Here is a 24,959-nt window from a genome sequence, read left to right as displayed (position 1 = left end):
CTCTCCATGATTCTTAAAGGGCTTTAGTTTTTATCCATTAGAGTATCTATCTTTCCATCCAGCCCTCTATATGACCCTTGTTTCTCTCTCTTTCTGATTGCTCTCAGATATTGCAAACTTAGATTTTGTTTCCTGTGTGAGTGCAACCAACATATTCTCTATGATACTCTGCTAATGGGTCTGACTGGGATCTGCCACCTCCCCTATTGCCTCCTCCACTTGATTCAGGTGCTCCTCCAGCTGTTTATCCTCCACATTACTACTTGTGCTACTGATTGCTAACATCAAAAATGGGTTCCTCATGGATATTGCTTCAATCATGCCAATGGCACAGGTCGGCTAATTATTCTGTTCAGCTACCTCAGGCAAATTTCTCTCTAGCATATTAGCCTCAACATTTACTCGAGGCTATGGCACTTTCAGACCTACGGTATCCCCACCTTTCACAGACTGGATTTTGAAATAAGACCTTCAAGAGGGGTAAATGTAAGCCTGTTTGGAGGCCCCTGTGGTCCTTCCTGCTTCCCACTTGTCTGATGCCCCTGCTGCCTGGTAACTGACTTTTTTTATATTGGCCAGCCTTTCCAACAACTGTACCCAAAACTGAATTATTTGCCTCTTCCCAAATTTCTACTCTTCATGCTCGAATAACCTCCACAGCACCCTTCAGTCAAGCACTCCTCAATGAGTACCTTCCTTTGGGGACACCATGTGCGCCTACTCCACATGCAGCCCCTTGCAAAGTCCCCATGAAATCAGTCTACCCCACCTTCTTAGCTGACACACCCAGCATAGAGTCTGTGGGTGGCTAAAGTAGCTCCCTCGTAATCCCCACTCCTGCCCACTTCAGAGGACATTAGTAAATCGCTTTGTCCTATCTTTCCTGGCAGTACAGTTGTCTGCAAAGGACCTGATAGAAGGAGAAACCAGTAACACCGCCAACTTGTGCTGGCACCACGTATGCTTATCCAAAGGGAGTTCCTTGCGGTGACCCTTCGGTCCTGCCTAAAGTGTGATGCTGCCTGCTGCTAAACAGACAGATCAGGAGGAGAGGTTGTAAATCTTTTTTTTACACAGAAGCACAGTGCATCTGCAAAGACTCTTTCCTGTTAGCCCAACACTGGACACTAATCTGGCAGAGGTTGGTAAGTCCCTGAAGAGGATGCTCCTGACCAACATGTTAGCTGGCTGCTATTTTCCCCTACGCACATTAAAAATACGAGATGAGGAGTTGGTGGAAAAGATGGAAAGTCTGTAAAATAATGCAAGGAGAAACAATATAAGGATTGTTATTGTTCCAGAGGGCACAGAAGGGGAGGATTTGAGGATATTTGCCATTTCCCTACTAAAAAGAGCTACCCCTTTAAAGGATGCAACAATATACATTGCAGCAGACATTCAGAAAGTTCGTCGAGACACCCTTGAAAAACTCCAACAGAAAAATCAAAGTGAAATCCTGGTGAACTTCAAAACTTAAATTATCGAAGAGCAGATTTTGGCAATAGCCGTAAAAGTGAAAAATTTGAGCGTGAACAACTAAACCTTCAGCATAAGTTCGGACATCTCTAGAGTGATGCAGAAAATGCAGGGGGAGTTCAGACGTCAACTAGATGAACACAGGGAACTGGGGGCCACAGTCCAAGTGGGTTTTGGGGCAGGTTCCTCGAGGGAGGTGGGAGGGATGGGCACTTGGGCAAATGGGCACTGGGTGGGGAACATGGGGTGAAAAAATAGTCCTCAGATGCGGCAAGCACAAGAAAGGAAATCATAGGAAGAGTCATACAATTGGGCCTGGGCATTGTAGAGGAGTCCATCACAGGAATGGGAATTAGCAGCAAGGCAGTAAGAGGAAAAGAGAGCTGCATACTCATTATGTCTTGGGATGTCAACAGTTTGAAAGTTAAGTGTAGGAAGCTACTACAGTATATAAAGGAATGTAAGATGCATCTCCTCAAGAAGGAGAGTAGTGAGCTCTTTAGAACTCAGAGATGGATTAAGCAGTTTGTCTGCAATGATTAGGAACACTGCATGAAAGGGGGGGTTATATTAGTGAAGGGTAAAGTTGATGCAAATAGTCTAGAACAGACAATGGACAGAGGCAGGGTGTTGAATAGCAGTGAAGGTGTAGTTGCAGAAGGTACTCTATATAATAGTAGGGTATGATTTCCCAAACATTAACAATCCAAGCCACCTTAGAGCACTCTATTTACAACTTCTGGAATCTACAAATCCTATGGCAAGGGAGGGGGTAATTTCACTGTCATGCTAAATAATACTCCCAGCAGTTCTAACTCAAGGAAAATGTAAAACTCTCTCAAAGTGCAGGCACTGGTCAGTAGGATGAATAGGAACTTGTGCTTATGTGTCAAGAACTGATTTCTCCCTAGTTGATTAAAAGATAGTAGATGAAGATAAACATATTTTTAATCTCCCTGCTCATTATCTGATTACTCTGCAGTTATGTTGGAGATCTTGCTCAGATAGCAGTTCAGGAACTAAAAATGGCCAGTGAACAGGACAATAATAATGGATAATGAGGTCACATTCCTGCCTTTAAGGCATAGACGGTGGGGGTGAATTATAAGTATAGAACACCACAAAAATAGAAAGAAGAAAAAGAAGTTAAAGAATTTTGAAGATTGGATTAAAGGAATACAGGGGGCGTTTTGAGGCAGTCAAAATTAGGAGGGAGTGGAGGCCAATCTAATAAACAGATTATGGGGTGCTAGGAGAGAGATGACAGCTTTTTGGAGGAGGGTATAAATAGAAAATGGGAGGCCAGCGTGCTAGCTCATTTTGAATACCAAGAGAATTGCAGTAAACTCCTTGCCTGGAAAATTAAATCAAATCAAACCAGGCATATGATTAGGCAGATCAAGGGTAAGGCCCTCAGGAACTCAAATACAGATAGCAATGATATAGAAGATGCATTTGTTAATTTTTATCAGAATTTATATACAGAAGGATATGAGGCACACAAAGCCGAAATTGAAAAATGGTTAAGTTATGATTCATTCCCTAAGTTAGATGTTAAACAGGAGGTGAATTTGAATAAGGGAATATAACAGGAGGAGGTCTCCGTAGCACTGAGGGAATGCAACAGAGGTAGACCAGAGGCCCGTATGGATTACCAAATGAACTTTATATGTCATTGGTAGACTAAATTGGACCAGTGTTGACGAGTTTTTGCCTTCTCTATGGGTGAACACTTGCCTGATACATGGGGAAAGCAATGATTAGAGTAATTTTAAAACCAAGTTAGGACTTGACACTATGGTCTTCGTTTTGAGTCTGGTGGTCTTCTGACTGCCAGACTCGCGGTGGCGGTCACACCGCCGACTGACGGGCTGGCAGTGAAGACTGACAGATTATGAGTGTGGCGGTTTGGCCTCTCCAAACCACCACATTCCTACCACTGGGTGGTTGGACCGCTGGGCTGGAGATCAGCATCTCCAACCCGGCGGTCCACTGAAGACCGCCGGTGGTATTATGAGTCTCCTTTCCACCACGGTTTCCACGGTGGTAGCACCGCCACGAAAACCCTGGCGAAAAGGCTGCTGGTGATAGGAAATGTCTTTCCTGTCACTGGCAGATGACTCCCCATGCCACCTTCCATCCAATTGCACCCCACCGCCCCTTCTCTTACAACCCCCCACTCTCCATAGACATCACCCCCACTCCCCATACTCAGCCCCCACCCCACACACCCCGTACTCAGCCTCCCTCCCAAGCTCCCCATACTCAGCACCGCACTCCCCCAGCAGAAACTCACATTCCCCCCACCCCCACAGACATGGACACTCCCGACACACACACACACACTCATATGCACACATTCACAACACTCACACACATACATTCACAACACATTTTCACACTCACAACACTCATCCCCTCCCCTCACATCCATACACACGCACACACACACAACACCCCCTGTGTGCCCCACTCCTCTGTCAGACAATCACCTTACCTGTTGCATTGAGGTGGTCGTCCAGGAGGGAACAGGTCCTGCTGCTTCCATCGTCACCAGCACCCCACCTACAGGACACCGCCATGCCACATTTCAACAGGAGTCCTTTGGTATGGCAGTGACGGCGGTGGAACCGCCTCTTCACTGCCGACTGCCAGTACGACTGTTGGCGGTTTTCCACTGGCGGAAAGCCACCAGCAGGCATAATATGGCAGTCCACAGACCGCCAGTACTGGTGGTCTTCTGGCGGGCGCCAGGACGGCAGTCGGTGGTATATACCGCTGAGCTCGTGATGACCACCTATGTCTGTCTTATAGACTGATCTCTCTTTTAAACTGCCATTATAAATTATATATACATGTTCTATCAAAAAGAATAAATAAAGTGATAGGGGCATTGATTCGGGAAGATTAGAAGGCTTTGTTTCAGGGCAACAGTTACATGAGTGAACACACCAGGTGTGTAGATTTAGCAACTACTTGGAAACTCCCATTAGGTTTATTAACCTTTGACATCCCAAAATCCTTCAATAGAGTTAGTTGGTCTTATCTGAATGCATTCCTCAGGCATTATGGTTTAGCAGTAAACTTTTGTAGGGCAATTCAGTCCTTGTACAGGGACCACGTTGCAACGGTAGGAAATCATGGAAGACTTACTTCACAAATCAAAATACAGAGAGGGACTAGGAAAGGATGCCCACTCTCTCCCCTACTTTTTAATTTCTAAATGGAGCCTCTACCAGGAGACCAACAATGGATCCCGATGTTGTACCATTGTTGTACATGGAAGAGGAAAGAAGTGTTATGCAGATATTCCCTTCAAAGGATATATGAAAGGATTGGCAAGTTTGGTCAGGTGTCGGGGTACCTGATGAATACATCTAAAACAGAGATCAGGGTTTGGAATATAGCAAGTGGTAATTTATTAATCAATAAGGAGGTCGGATGAGGTGTCACAGTGCCTAGAAATGGCACAGGTCAATTTCAATAGGGTAATGGCAGAACAGATAAGCTGCACAGTCTTTGGCAGGTCCAATTTAGCACAAATGTCAATACTTCCCAAATGTACTTCCATTTTTGATGCTATCCCCTTGTCTTTTAAAAATGAGTTGTTCAGTAAGTTGAAGGGGAATGTAAGTAGCTTTATGGAGGCTTCGAAGGGGATCAGGAAATCTTGAAAAAGAGGAAGGGAAGGGTGGTATTGCCCCAGAATTCCAATATTACTGTTGGAACTTTGAATGGAAGACTTACAGGATGCAGATAAAAGGCACGGACCAGTAACAGATAATCCTTATGCTATATTCCATGCTAAAGAACACACATTAAGCAGAGTTACACTTTTTCTATAAATTTGGAGGAGTGAAATTCTTTAAGAAAGTTATATTAAAAGTCCTTTAAGCAGCTATTAGTCTTTGTGCATAAATCAGGAGATTGGTAGGAATTCCTTACTATAGTGAATATTCACCTGTCTGGAACTCACCTGGGGCACTGGAATGCCTGAGGGATAAATTAACAAACTCCTTGAAACTAGCAGGGATTAATAGATAGGGACAGATACTCCACGATGGTCATTTTATATCCTGGGAAGACATTACAAGGATCACAGGTGGCAAGGTACCTCAATATAAAGACTATCAACTAAATAGCTGGGCACAAACAGAAGAAAGAGAGAAGTCACCTGGAAGAGCTACTACAAGACACCTTGTCTAGGAAGAAAGAGGTTGTAGTTTGGTAGTGGTCGATTATTGATGCTGTTGATGGGGACTTTAAACTGTCAGAGGAACTATGGAGAAAAAACTTTCCAATGCTGGATCTAGAACATAAGTGGCAAGTATCCATGCGTATTTTATATAAACCAGTTAAATACGTTGTTCTTAGGTAAAAATAATTTGTTTACCTTGCACCCTGCACAGGCTCTCAAAGATGGTATTAGACCTGTAAGAAAGTGTCAAAAGTGTGGAACCCTGAAAGCTGGTGAAGCACACACGTTCTTGTTGCGTCTGGGTCTACAGGTTTTTGGGGGAAATGTGGGTAAGGTCTTAACTGAGAAAACATATCAGGAAATTAGGTAAGGCTCCTTCTATGTTCCTTGGTGTTATTGAAGAATGTGAATTAACAACCAAACCATCAAAGGTGCAGTCTTAATAACCAAAGTATCAAGGGTCCAAACTTCACTTATGTTCACTTATGTTCTGTCGAGGGGTCCATTTTAGTTTATCTCTTGGGAACAGTGGTAGCTTAGCTTAGCTTGCGGCCTGTGTCCTTTTCCGTAGTTATTTTGCTCTGTATCCCTGTATTCATTTTTATTCATTTTATTATTGCTTCTTTTAGTGGCATTGTTTTAATTTCACTATTGGCTTCTATTCTGCAAAAGTGTCATTATTAGTGTTATGGACGACATACTTTTCATCATGTTCTTTTCTTTGGAATCACAAAAACAGAATGCAAGGCACACAGAATAGTATTTTGTATTGCCTGCCCCAAGACTGCAGAAACAGTCCAGTAATTCATGCTGTATGCCGGTTTTTGGTAGACTCAGCGTTTGTGTCTCCACAAATCCTGATCTGGAGACTGGTGGCCTGACCTTGTACCAAGGTAAGGGGGTGAGGTGGGCTTCACATTGGCACTATACAGACAAATGTTGCTTACATCGCCATGCTCTCACTTAAGGGCTAGAGATTAGGCTTTTAGGTAGAAATTGTATATTCATGTCATGAAAATATGTTGAGGTGGTTCATTTTTACATCTCTAATTCTCACAATCCTGATTTTGTTATTCCTAATCATTGTAGCTCATGCATGTTATCACAGATTGCAGTCTTTTCAACAAATGTATTGACAACTGTCCTGCATCTCTTTTCTTGCCTATGTGTGTGTAAGAGATTTGCGTGTGGAGAGAAAAGGGTAAGACTAGTTTCCAGCACAATTTCCCTGAGAGGCTTTTCAGAGTCCATGCAGGACTGCCAAAATCACTTTTACCAGTTGGGATTTGGTGATGTACTGCTAGTGAGCCGGGAGTATGGGAAAACAGCTGCCATCTGGTGTGGGAGTGACTCAGTCACCTACAATGCAGAGGTGCTGCACCTCAAATCCAGCAGTCTTATTACTTTGCAAGAGTCTATATGACAGTACTACCTGGTGCTACTTGTTAGAAGAGAAATTGTAAAACATAGGTGTAGGAAGTTGGCTCTGTATGTGCTATTTCAAAGTAAGGAATAGCATGCACAGAGTCCAAGGGTTCCCCTTAGAGGTAAGATAGTGGCAAAAAGAGATAATACTAATGCTCTATTTTGTGGTAGTGTGGTCGAGCAGTAGGCTTATCCAAGGAGTAGTGTTAAGCATTTGTTGTACATACACATAGACAATAAATGAGGTACACACACTCAGAGACAAATCCAGCCAATAGGTTTTTATATAGAAAAATATCTTTTCTTAGTTTATTGTAAGAACCACAGGTTCAAATTCTACATGTAATATCTCATTCGAAAGGTATTGCAGGTAAGTACTTTAGGAACTTCAAATCATCAAAATTGCATGTATACTTTTCAAGTTATTCACAAATAGCTGTTTTAAAAGTGGACACAGTGCAATTTTCACAGTTCCTAGGGGAGGTAAGTATTTGTTAGGTTAACCAGGTAAGTAAGACACTTACAGGGTTCAGTTCTTGGTCCAAGGTAGCCCACCGTTGGGGGTTCAGAGCAACCCCAAAGTCACCACACCAGCAGCTCAGGGCCGGTCAGGTGCAGAGTTCAAAGTGGTGCCCAAAACACATAGGCTAGAATGGAGAGAAGGGGGTGCCCCGGTTCCGGTCTGCTTGCAGGTAAGTACCCGCGTCTTCGGAGGGCAGACCAGAGGGGTTTTGTAGGGCACCGGGGGGACACAAGCCCACACAGAAATTTCACCCTCAGCAGCGCGGGGGCGGCCGGGTGCAGTGTAGAAACAAGCGTCGGGTTTGTAATGGAAGTCAATGGGAGATCTAGGGATCTCTGCAGCGCTGCAGGCAGGCAAGGGGGGGGGTTCCTCGGGGAAACCTCCACTTGATCAAGGGAGAGGGACTCCTGGGGGTCACTCCTCCAGTGAAAGTCCGGTCCTTCAGGTCCTGGGGGCTGCGGGTGCAGGGTCTCTCCCAGGTGTCGGGACTTAGGATTCAAAGAGTCACGGTCAGGGGAAGCCTCGGGATTCCCTCTGCAGGCGGCGCTGTGGGGGCTCAGGGGGGACAGGTTTTGGTACTCACAGTCTTAGAGTAGTCCTGGGGTCCCTCCTGAGGTGTTGGATCGCCACCAGCCGAGTCGGGGTCGCCGGGTGCAGTGTTGCAAGTCTCACGCTTCTTGCGGGGAGCTTGCAGGGTTCTTTAAAGCTGCTGGAAACAAAGTTGCAGCTTTTCTTGGAGCAGGTCCGCTGTCCTCGGGAGTTTCTTGTCTTTTCGAAGCAGGGGCAGTCCTCAGAGGATGTCGAGGTCGCTGGTCCCTTTGGAAGGCGTCGCTGGAGCAGGATCTTTGGAAGGCAGGAGACAGGCCGGTGAGTTTCTGGAGCCAAGGCAGTTGTCGTCTTCTGGTCTTCCTCTGCAGGGGTTTTCAGCTAGGCAGTCCTTCTTCTTGTAGTTGCAGGAATCTAATTTTCTAGGGTTCAGGGTAGCCCTTAAATACTAAATTTAAGGGCGTGTTTAGGTCTGGGGGGTTAGTAGCCAATGGCTACTAGCCCTGAGGGTGGGTACACCCTCTTTGTGCCTCCTCCCAAGGGGAGGGGGTCACAATCCTAACCCTATTGGGGGAATCCTCCATCTGCAAGATGGAGGATTTCTAAAAGTCAGAGTCACCTCAGCTCAGGACACCTTAGGGGCTGTCCTGACTGGCCAGTGACTCCTCCTTGTTGCTTTCTTTGTTCCCTCCAGCCTTGCCGCCAAAAGTGGGGGCCGTGGCCGGAGGGGGTGGGCAACTCCACTAAGCTGGAGTGCCCTGCTGGGCTGTGACAAAAGGGTGAGCCTTTGAGGCTCACCGCCAGGTGTCACAGCTCCTGCCTGGGGGAGGTGTTAGCATCTCCACCCAGTGCAGGCTTTGTTACTGGCCTCAGAGTGACAAAGGCACTCTCCCCATGGGGCCAGCAACATGTCTCTGGTGTGGCAGGCTGCTGGAACTAGTCAGCCTACACAGACAGTCGGTTAAGTTTCAGGGGGCACCTCTAAGGTGCCCTCTGTGGTGTATTTTACAATAAAATGTACACTGGCATCAGTGTGCATTTATTGTGCTGAGAAGTTTGATACCAAACTTCCCAGTTTTCAGTGTAGCCATTATGGTGCTGTGGAGTTCGTGTTTGACAGACTCCCAGACCATATACTCTTATGGCTACCCTGCACTTACAATGTCTAAGGTTTTGTTTAGACACTGTAGGGGTACCATGCTCATGCACTGGTACCCTCACCTATGGTATAGTGCACCCTGCCTTAGGGCTGTAAGGCCTGCTAGAGGGGTGTCTTACCCATACTGCATAGGCAGTGAGAGGCTGGCATGGCACCCTGAGGGGAGTGCCATGTCGACTTACTCGTTTTGTCCTCACTAGCACACACAAGCTGGCAAGCAGTGTGTCTGTGCTGAGTGAGAGGTCTCCAGGGTGGCATAAGACATGCTGCAGCCCTTAGAGACCTTCCTTGGCATCAGGGCCGTTGGTACTAGAAGTACCAGTTACAAGGGACTTATCTGGATGCCAGGGTCTGCCAATTGTGGATACAAAAGTACAGGTTAGGGAAAGAACACTGGTGCTGGGGCCTGGTTAGCAGGCCTCAGCACACTTTCAATTGTAAACATAGCATCAGCAAAGGCAAAAAGTCAGGGGGCAACCATGCCAAGGAGGCATTTCCTTACAATAGGTCGCCCGTCCTCCCCAGACTTTGAGGAATGGCGTGACTCTGTGTGGTACATTTGCAGTATGGAACAAGGATTCTCTACCATGAGGAGGGTAGAGTGATACAAGCGGGTAAACAATGACTTGGATTAAGGGCATTTGAGGGGCCATGAAAGGCTGGCTTCACTATTTGATGATTGCCCTTGCATGTCAACAGGCTTGGGAAGGCTGGTCCATAACAGCAGTATCAGAACAGTTTCATCCTTTTAGCACTGGCCGCGACGACCTGAGCCAAATGCCGTAATTGCATGAGAAGAGGATGGTGGGTATGGGATCCGTGGTAATATAAAGACAATAAAACTCTTTATATCACCATTGCTCTAAGGATTTGTCAGATGTACCTGCATACTGTTTTTGTAAATCGGCCATTGTAAATGTGAGTTCTTTTTTATTCATTTCACTATTTTTTATTTCAACACTTATTTTAGATGGGAAACCCTTGAGGGATCTACACAAATGACTCACTGCTGAATCTAGAATTGTATCTACTTTTCAATATTATGCAGCTTTCTGGGCCTCCTGGGCCAAACCCTTCACCCTCAGTGTCTCTGGATGCTTTCCTGTGGGTACCTCTAACCTTAAACCTCCAGTGGCTCTTGTGTGGCTCCATAGAAGCCTGATGTCTCCTTCATTAGCTCCAGAAGAAGATGAAAGCACACATATAAACATATCAGTTACAGAGTACTGAATGCGATGAAATAATGTAGACGTATCAAAGATATGCAAACCAAAATAATTTATATACATCATTTCAATTTTAAGGTCATACAAATAAACATTTTTAAGTGTCTGAACACGATTTTCAAATAATGCTGACAGATTTACATGTATAAAGGATATCTGGCTCCCCCTATTATATATTGTGAGAATATATGTGATATTTGTGATTGAGTAATCCAGCAAAACGTATTGAAAGGAGCGCCATAATTTTTTTCTTCATTGTTCTTGTTGTACACGTTACCCCTGCCAACCTGAAGTAAAGTGGCCTTTCTAACGTGATTATGTTGCCTTATTCCTGATTGACATTTTAAACTTGCTAATAAATCCCTACAATATGGTTGTGATACGAGAGCCAGGTTTGGAAGTTAAAAGAAAATGTGGATAGCAGCACCTATTGTCTCATTGTCTACTATTAGAATGTACTCGGTGGTAAACAACCCTCCACCATAAGGAATAATGACAAAGCTTATAATGGTGATCCCACAAAGATAATACATTTTTATGAACTAAACACCCTAGTAGCTATGGCACTGAGAGGACAAGCTTAACCTGAGACAAAGGATAATTTCTTAATGCAGTACCCATATAGTGCACTATGTAAACAGTAGTACATTAAAACCTGTAATTTGTAAAAAATCTAAAATACTTTTGAAAAATATATTACATCAGTGGGACAAGCTAGAAATTCTTCTGCCACTGTGAAAGTGAAGGTCAGATACTTGAAAGAGGTTTGCCTGTTGAAACTCTGGAAATATGGTTGCCTTTGTTCAAAAGAATGTCTAATTCCTAATGCAGCAAGGGACTTTGGTTTGTTTGGATGAAAAATATGAGATTATTTTTCAGGACGTTTTCTACAATCATTATGAATGTTTTTACTTCCAAACTTTGCCCAGGACCAATCCACTTGGTGTATACGACCTGGAGGCCATTGGGGATGGCCTCATATTGTACCTAGGACACAATATAATTGGTGTTTTACCCTTTTTGTATCTCTTCTTATCAAAAACCTTAAAAACACATACCTCTGGTTCCAATGATCGGATGCTTTTCCTTTTGGTCTCATTCTTTTCATTTAATTGTTTTTCTTTTCAATTTTTATATGATGTTTATTTGTTGGCCTTTTTAAATTATTATTGATTTACTTCATAAGAAGAATTGAAACTTTGCCCTAAGGTATGAGTCTCTGCTTTCTTCAAAAGCTTCCAGGTGGTTGAGCTCAGGTTAGATTTGTGACTTTGAAGGTCCACCTTATATAGAGTAGTTATTTTTTCATGAGTCAGGCTCTTGTCCACCCAAAATTATATAAGTATTTCTTACAATACCCATACTCAAAGTTCCACATTACCATTCTTAAATTACTGTTCTATGACTATAAAGAATATGGTTCAGCTTTACATTCATGCAGACTATTACTGCATCCCACAGTGATACATGTCCTGTCTGCATTATTACTAGTGCATAGATTCTTAATTCACTTCATAGTAAGGTGGATGTGTGATACCTCATATTGTTAGAGAATAACAAATCTATAAATAGTCAAACAAACTAAATATCTGTAGAAAATAGTATGTAAAATATCTTTGTTCCATTCTGAATTTTTGATGTATTTCTTTATACAGAACAACAAACATTTATCTGACAAACGTGTTAGATGTCACACCACCTTTTTCTTTCTTACATTATATGCTATGACCCTTTTGAATATGTTGGGTGGAATATTCATTAGGCTTCAGATGGAATAACCTTTGACAAAAATCTACACCAAACCATAATTAACAGACTTACATTTCTGATGTGAGTGTAGATGCTGCAAGATGGTAAAAATCTTTATTATGAACATGAAATGCATTATAGCTCTACACACTTACCCCTAGTATCTGGCCTTCATCTCCCCTTCCAAGTCAGGGTAGGCCACCGCTTAAATATACAGCATCATGGGGGTCAGTGACCACTGCACCCGCTTCTTTTGTTGGGCGACCTTTCAAGTTTTTGTAAAGTTCATGCAGTACAGAAAGTCTTCCCATTTTTTCCCACAGTAGATTCTGCAGCTGCTGCTGCAGTTACCTAGCAATGGACTGCCAAATTTTCTTTCTGTATTGGGGGCTGATTTATTGAGAGAAAGACAAGAAAATAAACATTTGTATTAGTAAAAGTGTTTAGCAATAAAATGTTAAGATGCATTTTAATACATATGTTTAATGGATAAGAACTGAGAATGCTGTTGAATGACAATTATGTTCACATTTGTTTGGCATTACACCCGACAGATATGCAATCCATCTTACAGTAAGTATGTGAAACATGATGTGCAATGTGCAATGAAGTATTTTTTTGAGCAGATGTGACATCAGTTACCTTTCAAGAAAATAGAATGTACAGTACTATATAGAATAAGGAAAATCATATCCTTCACATTTCGTTATAGCAACATTTTTAAACTTTTCCTATAGCCATACCCCAATGTATAGTGATGAGATTGATGGCCAAATTAATGCACAAGTATTCATTGTTATTTCAATACACATGCATTGCAATTTGCTTATGCTGTACTGCAATATATAGCTAGTGATTTAAAAAAGATATTAATATGGCTTTCTAGGCATGTCTTATTTGTCACATTGTGATGGAGTATGTGAGGGGCTACATAGGACACATTTGAATACTTGTATGTTATTTGTATAAGTGCAGTGTATCAATTTTGGACTGGCACAATATATATAACATGAATCAAATAAAAATTATGTATTTCACCCAAGGCATTACTTGGCATGGCTACTGACATGTCATACAACCTATATGTCATTCAAACAAAATTCAATATTTCTTGTGGTAAAGTTCACAATAACGGTGCCGCACAGTACTGGACCTTACATTTTCACCAAATACTTCACAAAGATTTTTTAATAAAGCTACTAACATTTAATACACATAAATATATGTATAAAAACATTGTTAAAGCTTATTTTGAACGTGCACTGACTTATACGGTGGTTGTTGCCCAGGACTTCAAGTTTTTGACATTTGGAAGACTAATTGTAGGTGCAACAGGTCTGTCTAGTCATATAATAGGCACAATGGCTCACTATTATTATTTAAATTACAAGAGCATACTCCATAATGTTTTTGAGGTAATTTGTGAAAGTATCAATATCAATTGAGATGTCTGATATCAATATATTTATATTGCATATAGTTTGTGAAGTCACTCACATACATGTTAAATTATCATTAATGCTCAGTGTGCTGTCACCCGTAGCCCTAGGCATGGTGGTTAGCAGCAGAAGAAAACAAGCAGCAACTGGTGAGTAGATCAGCAATATGTGAAGGTTAAAAGACAAGAGATAAAATGCTCCCCAAAAAGTGTGTACGTCAACGAGATGAACAATGAAATCTTTGGATGCTTATACAGCATCAAATTATTCCATCAATCCTCTTCTGTTTTAACTAATGTGAATGGTGGACATCCAGGTATGTAGGCACAGACTAAACTTATTGGTTCTTAATCCATGAGTTGTCAGTCATCCACCATGTTATGTCTGCCAACATAAATCTACATTGTTAGGTGTGGTTATGCCTGACAATATGACAGGTAGGTATTCTAAATGCACGCATCCACCAACTGTGATGTTCCTTCTTTCTAAATAAAACTGCAACATTTTCCTTAAAAATAGGGGAATAAACTGTCTCCTATGTAAGTTGTTGACTAACTAAAACTACAATATTGCAAAAAATCTAAAAAGACAGAATTGCATAATATTGTTCATTGCTGAAAGATTATGGTTACAATAGGACTTTAAACTATACACACAATTCAGTTTTATTTCCTTTCTCAACAACTTTTCTACAATTATCTTTTGCACCCTTACACGCTTCGTAATAGTGCTATGTTCTGGGAACATATTAACCGCACCTTCGTCATTGAAGTGGTGAACAGTACAGTAGCTTTTACCATTTCCCAAGATATATGAATAAAGCACATCTCTGGGATTGATGGTAGTCTGACAGGGGTCCTAGTGACCACCCCTGGATCCCTGGATCATGAGGGAAGAGGTAGCTGCTGACATTTTAACTATTGTTAAAAATAAGGCACCAGGCCCGATGGAGTCCCCACTGATTTATTTAAACAGGATCCCAAAACATTTTACACATGTGTTTAATGTCATTTGGATGAAAGGTCCCCTTGTTTTGTGGCTGAGGTCTGTTATAATCCCAGTCTTTAAAAAGGGTGACAGGTCGGATCCCCCTTGTTACAGGCCAATTTATCTTATTGATTTGACAGTTAAGATCTTGGGCAGGATGTTCCTGTCTCAAATATGGTTTTAGGCAGGGGAAAGGAACACTAGATCAATTTCTTAACCTTCATTTGATAATTGATAAATATATTGTGACCAAGAGAGGGCAGATCCACCTAACATTTATGGATTTATCCTCACCAAGTCAACAGAGTCAAATTATGGTCTATGTTGATTGATCTAGGGTGTGATCACAATATTGTTAATTTCTTCACAGTCTTCCCTAGAACCTCATGGCAGTAGTAAGATATAACCAGAGTGGGTTTCTGCCATCCACAATCAAGGAACATAATGAAGTTAGGCAAGGCTGCATTTTAGCTCCACTTTTATTTACATTATATATCAACAACTTAGGTCCATCCTTGTGTATGGCTACCAGGGACATTCCCCAGGTGGGGTTGCAGCTTGTTCCTGTACTCATAAATGCTGATGACATGGTCTTGATATCTAGAACAGCCGTGGGTCTTCAGTGACCTCCTCATTCGTTCAGTGAGTTCATGGCTACCTTAGATATGAATACCAATTATTCAAAATCTCATACAATGGCTATTGGTTTTAAACACAAGCCAGAGAAAAAAATCGATGGGGAGGGACAAGAATTGACTAGAGTTTCTACCTTCCCGTATTTAGGGGTCATATTTGACGGGGGTCCTGGGCTTTGCAAAGAAAGGCTGAAAGAAACTTGTTGGCCAGATCAGTAGCCCCATTGTTTGTGAAAAGCTCATACAGTCATTGGTAAAAGTCTATCAGGCTAAGTGTATATCTATCACTAGCTATGGGAGTGACTTATGGGGTTACAAGGACTGTGAAGAGACTCAGAGAGTAGAAATAATTTTATAAGAAGATTGCTGTCAATTCCCCAATCTGTTGCCACATTCATAGCTCATGAAGAATTGAAGATGGATTATATTTCTGAAAGATTGACCCTCTCCCCTTTAATAAGATGGTGCAAAACCTTGTCAAGTGCGGTGCTAAAGTTAATCAGGCAATCATCAAAGATTGTCTTTCTATGGAAAAAGGTTATACTATCTCCTGGCAAAATTATATTGAGTACTCTTTGGAGAAACTGGGGTGTCTGGCCCTTCATGAGTCGCCAGAAAAAGATAAACAAGAAATATTTGCCCTGGATTTAAAAAGAAAACAAGATCTGTTCAGGGCTAAAGCCAACAGAGAAGTGGAGAACTCAATAAACCCTCTGTTAAGGTACATATTCTTTTCAAAATAGGTTTAACTGTTGAGCCCCATCTCATAGTGGTTACATCACCTCACCGTCACTTCCTGTTAACATGTTTTAGACTGAATTTTTTGCATTAGCTCCTAGCAAAGCCAGAGGGTAAACATAATGTGGAAGACTTGGGCCCTTGTACATGTGATGACTTCTCCTCCCAAGATACTATGCACTTTATTATGTTTTGCAATTGCTATTGCGATTTGTAATTTTGCTACATCTCACCCCTGCTTAGAGGGAAGGGTTTCTGAGATATAAGATCACCCTTGATTTATCTCCAAATGCTGCTGAGTCCCTTAGTTTGTTTTAGTGTGGCAAACGTTTTGTCAGGTGCTCTAGAAGTCAGAAAAGATGCGTGTGTGGTGAAGCTGTTCATGACTGTGCTGTTTTATTTCTGTATTTTTAATATTAATGAATTTTTTTTTATGGTACTTTGATATTTTAAATGATTTATTGCCTTTTTATGTGATATGCCTTTATGGTTTTTATTAACCATATAACGTATTTATTGACTAACTGACTGACTTACAGTTTTAATTCTAACCAAAATATATACACAAGACTAGAAAAACTCTATTTTGTTAAGTAAACAGCTTGTAAAGCTGGTTAAAAAATGTTCAAAAAATATTTTGGAAAAGGTGATATGTGAAATAGGTGGTCATTACAACTTTGGCGGTAAAAGCCGCTTACCGCCGTGCAGAAGACCGCCAATACACCGCCGCAGCTGCGGAATTCCGCCACAGCTATTATGACACACATCTCGGTTTCCGCAACACCGCCACACCAAAGGTCAGTGATAAACTGGCGAAAACGAATCCTCCACCTCCACGCCAACAGAAACACGCCCATGCTATTACGACCCACGAATCCACGTGGCGGTCTTTCAAACGCGGTATTCCATTGGCGGTACACACCGCCGCGCTAAAAAAACACACACATCTCCAAAACTCCGCCACATTGGACAATTCAAAATACACACACCTGATACCTACACCACTCCCACACACCCAATACAATATAAAACACACACCCACATCACCCACAAACCCCTACGACCACAATTCACGGACGAAGGCCAGATAGACAGCACAGCAAAGACAACCCCACCATACAGAGGCACACAACACCATCACCCACACAACATCCACGCACAAAACACCACACACCACTACACATCACCACACACATCAACACTCACACCGCCCCACACATCACACACACCACCCCATGGCACGCCAAAGACACCCCCGCTTTTCCGAGGAGGAGCTCAGGGTCATGGTGGAGGAAATTGTCTGGGTAGAGCCACAGCTATTTGGCTAACAGGTGCAGCACACATCCATAGCCAGGAAGATGGAGCTATGGCGAAGAATAGTGGACAGGGTCAACGCTGTGGGACAGCACCCAAGAAATCGGGAGGACATCAGGAAGAGGTGGAACGACCTACAGGGGAAGGTGCGTACAACGGTCTCCAGGCACAACATTGCGGTTCAGCGGACTGGCGGCGGACCCCCACCTCCTCCCCCACAACTTACAACATGGGAGGAGCAAGTCTTGACCATCATGCATCCTGAGGGCCTCGGAGGAGTCGGTGGAGGATGGGACACTGGTAAGTCAAATCTTAACTATCATATCCCCCACCCTACCTGCATGCTATCACACACCCCCACCCTCACACCCTCCCCTATCACCCCAACTCCTCACTAATGTACTCATAACACAAACTACACATCCCAACACCAAGCCCTGCATGATACAACTAAGCATGGACACCCATCACCTAAGCATGCCCACTGCACATACCCAAAACAACCCCCACAACCATCATCACACAAGCCCCCACACAGGAATTCTTGCACTGGGGTACACAGACACCCACCCATTGCACACCATCACACACACACATGCAATAATCATGCTCTTATGCCCCTGCAGGAACATGAAGGACCGTCACCACACCAGAGGGTCCAGACAACACCACTCCACCCCCAGAAGAGGCCCACAGTGACGATAGCAGCTCTGCCCTACTGGAGCCTGATGACCAGCCCGGACCATCGTGGGCCTCGGGACAGTCGGTTCCCCTTGCACAGCCACAGCCCAACACTGACCTTCCACCCTCTGGTAACACCAGCACAGCACCCACCCAGCGGGGCCCAAACCTCCATACCCAGGACAGGTCAATCAGCAGTGTGTCCACCAACACAGGGAACCCAGGGTAACCCACCACCCCAACAACAACAGGGACCTGAGGGCAGTGGTAGTGGGCACACGGTCCAGGGGACGGAGGCACAGGAACACAGGGGAAATGGGAGGGCTGCTGTGCGACAGGGGGCGGACAAGCCAAGGGAACCCACTCTCCACGAGGCCCTATCCTCCATCATGGGAGCATACCACCACTCCCAGGAGACAATGGCGAAGGTCCTGGTCAAGTTTCAGGAGACCCAGCGCCTGCAGGAGGACCAGTATTTGGGGTTCAGGGAGGAGCTCAGGACCATCAGCTCTGCCTTGGGCACCATCGTAGGGGTGCTGAAGGACATACATCAGACCTTGAGGGACGCCGTGGCACTCAAAGGGGCCCCTGACACTAGCATGGACGATGAGCTGCCCACCACCTCCGCCGGCGCTAGTGGACAGGACGCCCCGCCACAGGACCACCACACCAGCACCCCACCCCCTGCAGACGGACAACCACCCGCAAGCGGTCCCTGAGAGCCAGGAACAGGACAGAGCAAGATGGCAAGACCCCTGCCAGGAAATGAGACCACCCTGATTGTCCTCCCACTGTCCCACTTATTTACCCTGTCCATACTTGAACTGCCCCAGCTCCACTTCCTATGCCCATATGGGCAGTGCACCTGTGAGACTAATAGACTGGACTCTGCCATGGACATTCCTCCGCCATCACCCATCACCATTTTATAACCCCCTCTCATTTTTGAGCACTTCAATAAACACCCTTGAAACACAAAACAATCTGGAGTCAGTCTATGATTTGTTAAAATGTAATATCTATGACAGTGTCAAAATGCGTTGTGAGATGTAAAGGCAACATACCAATGTCACACATCACAAGTCCTTGAAGGATGCAAGTAGATGACACACGTTGGTAACCACACCTGTGAAACTGTAATGGAAAGAAACAACTCAATTACCAAATAATCCCATGAATTAACACACAGGATAGAGGAGGATGTGTGACAGTGAATGTAATGGTAAAAATGAAAATGTTCTCACCTGTGTGTCACTGGAAATATTGCTGTATGACTGACTCCCTGTTGTCGTGGTCTTCTTCCTCAGCTTCCTCCTCATCAATGTCCACAGGCTCCACAGGCTCCACAGCTGCCACAACACCGTCATCTGGACCATCCTCCTGCAGAAAAGGCACCTGCCGTCGCAAAGCCAAATCATGAAGCATCGAGCAGGCGATGATGATCTGGCACACCTTCTTCGGTGAGTAGAATAGGGAACCACCTGTCATATGGAGGCACCTGAACTTGGCCTTCAGGAGGCCGAAGGTGCGTTCGATCACCCTCCTAGTCCGCCCATGGGCCTCATTATAGCGTTCCTCTGCCCTGGTCCTGGGATTCCTCACTGGGGTCAATAGCCAGGAAAGGTTGGGGTAACCAGAGTCCCCTAATAGCCACACACGGTGCCTCTGGAGTTGACCCATCATATCAGGGATGCTGCTATTCCGCAGGATGTAAGCGTCATGCACTGAGCCAGGGAACATAGCATTAACCTGGGAGATGTACTGGTCTGCCAAACAGACCATCTGTACATTCATGGAATGATAACTCTTCCTGTTCCTGTACACCTGTTCACTCCTGTGGGGGGGGACCAGAGCTACATGGGTCCCATCAATGGCACCTATGACGTTGGGGATATGTCCAAAGGCATAGAAGTCACCTTTCACTGTAGGCAAATCTTCCACCTCAGGGAAAATGATGTATCTCCTTACGTGTTTCAGCAGGGCAGACAACACTCTGGACAAGACGTTGGAAAACATAGGCTGGGACATCCCTGATGCCATGGCCACTGTTGTCTGAAATGACCCACTTGCAAGGAAATGGAGCACTGACAGCACCTGCACGTCAGGGGGGATTCCAGTGGGATGCCGGATTGGTGACATCAGGTCTGGCTCCAACTGGGTACATAGTTCCTGGATTGTGGCACGGTCAAACCTGTAGGTGACGATTACATATCGCTCTTCCATTGTCAACAGGTCCACCAGCGGTTGGTACACCGGAGGATTATGCCATCTTCTCACATGTCCCAGCTGACGGCGCCTACGAAGGACAACAGCGACGATAAAGTCAATTTTCTTCCAGATATGTACCCACAGTTACACAGATGACTACACCAAACACAAAACCCTTCCTGTATGTGTGTTGAGTGTAGGCCTAGCTATGTGTGACGCAGAAGTAAATGAAGCCATGTGGGCCCCTGAAATGGCGGCTGCCTGACCTCTAATCTGGGACAATGGGATTGTGGGGTAACTGCGCTGGCGTTGCACACCGTTGCGGTAGGCGGTCGTAGACCGCGGCGCAATGCTGCATTGGTTAACATAGGACCCTATGGGTCCCAGGAGCCAATGAACAGGTGCGCCGGTGGTGATGATACGCACCGCCACGAACGTCACCGCCGCGGACGTCACCGCCATTTTCTATCTGTTCAATCACTAGATACCTCATCTTCGACAGGAGAGGACCTACACTGCAAGTGCTGCTGTCTCCTCGGTCTGGAAGCAATGATGGCTGCTGCGTCTGGGGAAAGGGCCCCTGCCTTCACTGCTCAGGAGTTGGAGAAACTGGTAGACGGGGTCCTCCCCCTGTACACTCTACTCTACAGTCCTCCAGACCAACAGGTTAGTGCACAGGGAGCACGTTGTATGGGCTTGGCCTGGGTGGAGAGGGCTGGTTGTAAGAGGGAAGGGGGCAGAGTTCAGGGAAGATTAATGCATGTGAATGAATGGCCCACATGGCTAGAGTAGGGAGGGGGGCCGCTCACATCGACGGTGCAGTTGGTAATGACTTCTCGTCTTCCCTTGTGCATGTCATGTAGGTCAGCGACTACCAGAAGAGGGACATTTGGCGTGCTATCGCCAAGGACGTCTGGACTCTGGGGGCCCACCAGAGACGGGGCACCCACTGCCGGAAAAGATGGGAGGATATTTGCCGCTGCAGCAAGAAGACGGCGGAGGCTCAGCTGGGGATGGCCTCCCAATGTAGGAGGGATGCCCATCGCACCATGACCCCCCTGATGTTCCGGATCCTGGCGGTGGCCTACCCTGAGTTGGATGGGCACTTGAGGGCATCACAGCAGACACAAGGGGGTGAGTACAACCTCATTCTGCGGACTTTGCGTGTAGTGGATGGGTCTGGGTGGGGGAGGAGGCCTGTGGGTGTACCTAGGCCAGCCAGAAATACGTAGACTAGGCCCCTCTGAAATGCAGCCCATGTGGCACTCTACACCACCGCAGTAGAGTGCCAAGTACAGGTATATATGCCCCTGTGGCATCCATGTGTGCAGATGTCCACCATAGCCATGTAGGCCAGATCCCAGGAATTGCATCTGCAGAGGCCAGGAGCACGGCGTAGTGCAAGGGGCTGCTGTGTCTGTCTTGTCCGCCAACGGTAGCGGTATGCCATGCACTCAACCTGTTCTTCTTCTGTCCCCCCCCCTTTTTGTGCTTTCACTGTTCTTTTGTGCATCAGCATCATCAGGCGGAGGTACAGTGGCACGGAGCACGAGGGAGCTGCATCCCACATGGCCATGGAGGGCCACACCATGGACTCAGAATGCACGAGTGGGAGGGAGGGCGAAGGCAGCTTCACGTCTGCCACCGGATCACCAAGCAGCGACACGGACTCGTCCGCCGATGGGAACTCCCTTGTGGTGGTGGCACCATCTGTGCGCCCCACTTCTACAGGTACAGCCACCACCTCCCCTACCAGCACCGCCCTCCCAGCAGCCCCTCAGCGTTTGCCCCGTGCCCGCTCACCCAGGAGGGTGGGCATCACCTTCGCCCCAGGCATCTCAGCCACTGCCCCAGTCACCCCTGCTGCTCTCAGTGAGGAGGCCATTGACCTACTCAGGTCACTCACTGTTGGGCAGTCTACCATTGTGAATGCCATCCAGGGTGTAGAAAGAGAGTTGCCTCACGGTAATGCATTCCTGGAGGGCATTCATTCTGGTCAGGCTGCCCTTCAGCGAACCCTGCAATCTCTGGCCTCAGCACTGATGGCAGCCATTGTCCCTGTGTCTAGCCTCCTCCCTCCAACCTCCTCCACCCAGACCCAGTCCCCTGTACCCCAGCCCATCCCAAGCACACCTACAGACCAGCATGCACACAAGTCAACACACATAAGTAGTTCAAGCAAACATAGGCACCACACAACCCACAGGCACTCACGCAAGCATCACACACAGACACAGCAACATCCACTGCCTCCACTGTGTCCCCCTCCTCCTCTTCTCCCTCCTCCATCCCAGTGTCGTCTACACTCTCACCTGCATGCACTACATCTACAGGCACCAAGACTCGCAACAGAACACCCAGCACCACTTCCCGCTCACCTGCACTCACCACCTCCACTCCCATTTACACGTCCCCTGTGTCCTCTCCCAGTGTGTCTGTGACGCCCCCTCCAAAAGTACACAAACGCGAGCACCCACACACCTAACATCCATCCACCTCACGACAGCCTCCAGTACCTGCACCTGCACCCAAAACACCTAAAGTGACACCTCCTACAACCACCTCCTCTTCCTCCACTCCCAGGCCCCCTCCAACTACCCAGCCCAGTGTTCGTCAGAAACTGTCCCTCTGTAAAGTTGACCTTTTTGCCCCCCCCTCCAATTCATCAGTCCCGTCGTAGCGCCTCAGGCAAAAAGCCTCCAATACCAGTGGTGCCTGTTCAAGGTGTGTGGAGTGCACCGGCCACCAGGGCAGACAGTATGACCCGGAGCCAAGGCACTGTTAGCCCACCCCCTGTAAAGGCTCTGAAATTGGAAAGTGGACGACGGGACCGTGTGAAGACTCCTGGAGGGAAAACAACTCACAGGAGTCCCAAGGGGATTGCAGAGTCAGCTGTAACTCCACCAAAGGTGGGGAAGGGCCAGAGGAAGTCTGCACAGCCTGTTGTGAGTATTACGGCGGAGAAGGTCGGCATCCTTCCCGGCGGTCAAGACGCCACCGCCAGCACCATCATCACTGGTCCGGAGACCACCGCCAGAGTCATTGCCCAGGAGGGCCCAAGTATCGTCACTGGTCAGGAGACCACCGCCACTGCCGGAGTCATTGCCCAGGAGGGCCCAAGTATCGTCACTGGTCAGGAGACCACCGCCGGAGTCATTGCCCAGGAGGGCCCAAGTATTGTCACTGGTCAGGAGACCACCCCCGGAGTCATTGCCCAGGAGGGCCCAAGTATTGTCACTGGTCAGGAGACCACTGCCGGAGTCAGTGCCCAGGAGGGCCCCGGCTGCCACAGCCCCGGTGGGCTATGAGGGAACGTCATGCCACACACCAATGCCCAGTCTAGGGAACGTCATGCCACACACCAATGTCCAGTCCAGAGAACGTCATGTCACACACCAATGCCCAGTCCAGGGAATGTCATGCCACACACTAATGCCCGTTCCAGAACCGCCATGGCATAGCACCGCTGAACAGTCCAGAGACCGCCATGGCAAAGCACCGCTGAACAGTCCAGAGACCGCCATGGCAAAGCACCGCTGAACAGTCCAGAGACCGCCATGGCAAAGCACCGCTGAACAGTCCAGAACTGCCATGGCAAAGCACTGCTGAACAGTCCAGAGACCGCCATGGCAAAGCACCGCTGAACAGTCCAGAGACCGCCATGGCAAAGCACCGCTGAACAGTCCAGAGACCGCCATGGCAAAGCACCGTTGAACAGGGCATGCACCGGTGAAGAATGAAAAGACCGCCACATCAAGCATCGTTATCCCATGTGCAGCTGGGACAGTGACGGGACAGGAACTTTCACGGGGAGACTAATCCAGTCTGGGCACCAGTCCCCCTCCAGAGCCAGTGGCGGCTGTTATCTACTTGCAAAATTGTGGCTTTGCTCTCCCCAGGATGGTCCAGTGGGCAACCCACCCACTGAAGAGACTTGAGAGACAGTGGCTTTGCACTCCCCAGGATGGAACAGTGGGCACCCCACCCACTGTAGAGACTTGAGAGACTGTGGCTGTGCACTCATCAGGATATGGCAGTGGGCAACCCACCCACTTTAGAGACTTGAGAGACTGTGGCTTTGCACTCCCCAGGATATGGCAGTGGGCAACCCACCCACTGTAGAGACTTGAGAGACTGTGGCTTTGCACTCCCCAGGATACATCAATGGGCATGGAACCCCGTCGTGGATCTGGCTTTGCAGTCATCTGGCTGAGGTGCCCCCCCTTCCCTTCCCCCTGAGGTGCCTGTAGTATTTCTATCTGATGCCCCAGCAGTGTTCTCTCCGATTGTGGACAGGTATCTACTGTGGGCCTCGGCCATGCATTTTTGGACTAGTGGTGCACGGACATTGATATGTTCATTTCTGCACTACTTCTCGTAATGTATATATTTCTGGCTGATTTTATTATATATCTGTATATTTTTGACAGACATGTATATTGATACATTACAATGTTTGAACTGATTTCGTTTTGTCTTTGCATTCTTCCGGGGGGATTGTGGGTTGTTACTGTGATTTTTGTAAATGCATTGGTGTGTGTGTTGTAATATGCGAGGGTGGGGGTGGGGGTGTTTCGTGTGGGACCCCTAACTTTTGCCTCCCCCCTCCCCTATGTCGTAGGTGCAGTACTCACTGTTGTCTTCGGCTGCGCCGG

This window comes from Pleurodeles waltl, chromosome 9, assembly GCF_031143425.1.
Source record: "Pleurodeles waltl isolate 20211129_DDA chromosome 9, aPleWal1.hap1.20221129, whole genome shotgun sequence".
Taxonomy (NCBI): Eukaryota; Metazoa; Chordata; class Amphibia; order Caudata; family Salamandridae; genus Pleurodeles; species Pleurodeles waltl.
This window is presented reverse-complemented; position numbering follows the sequence as displayed.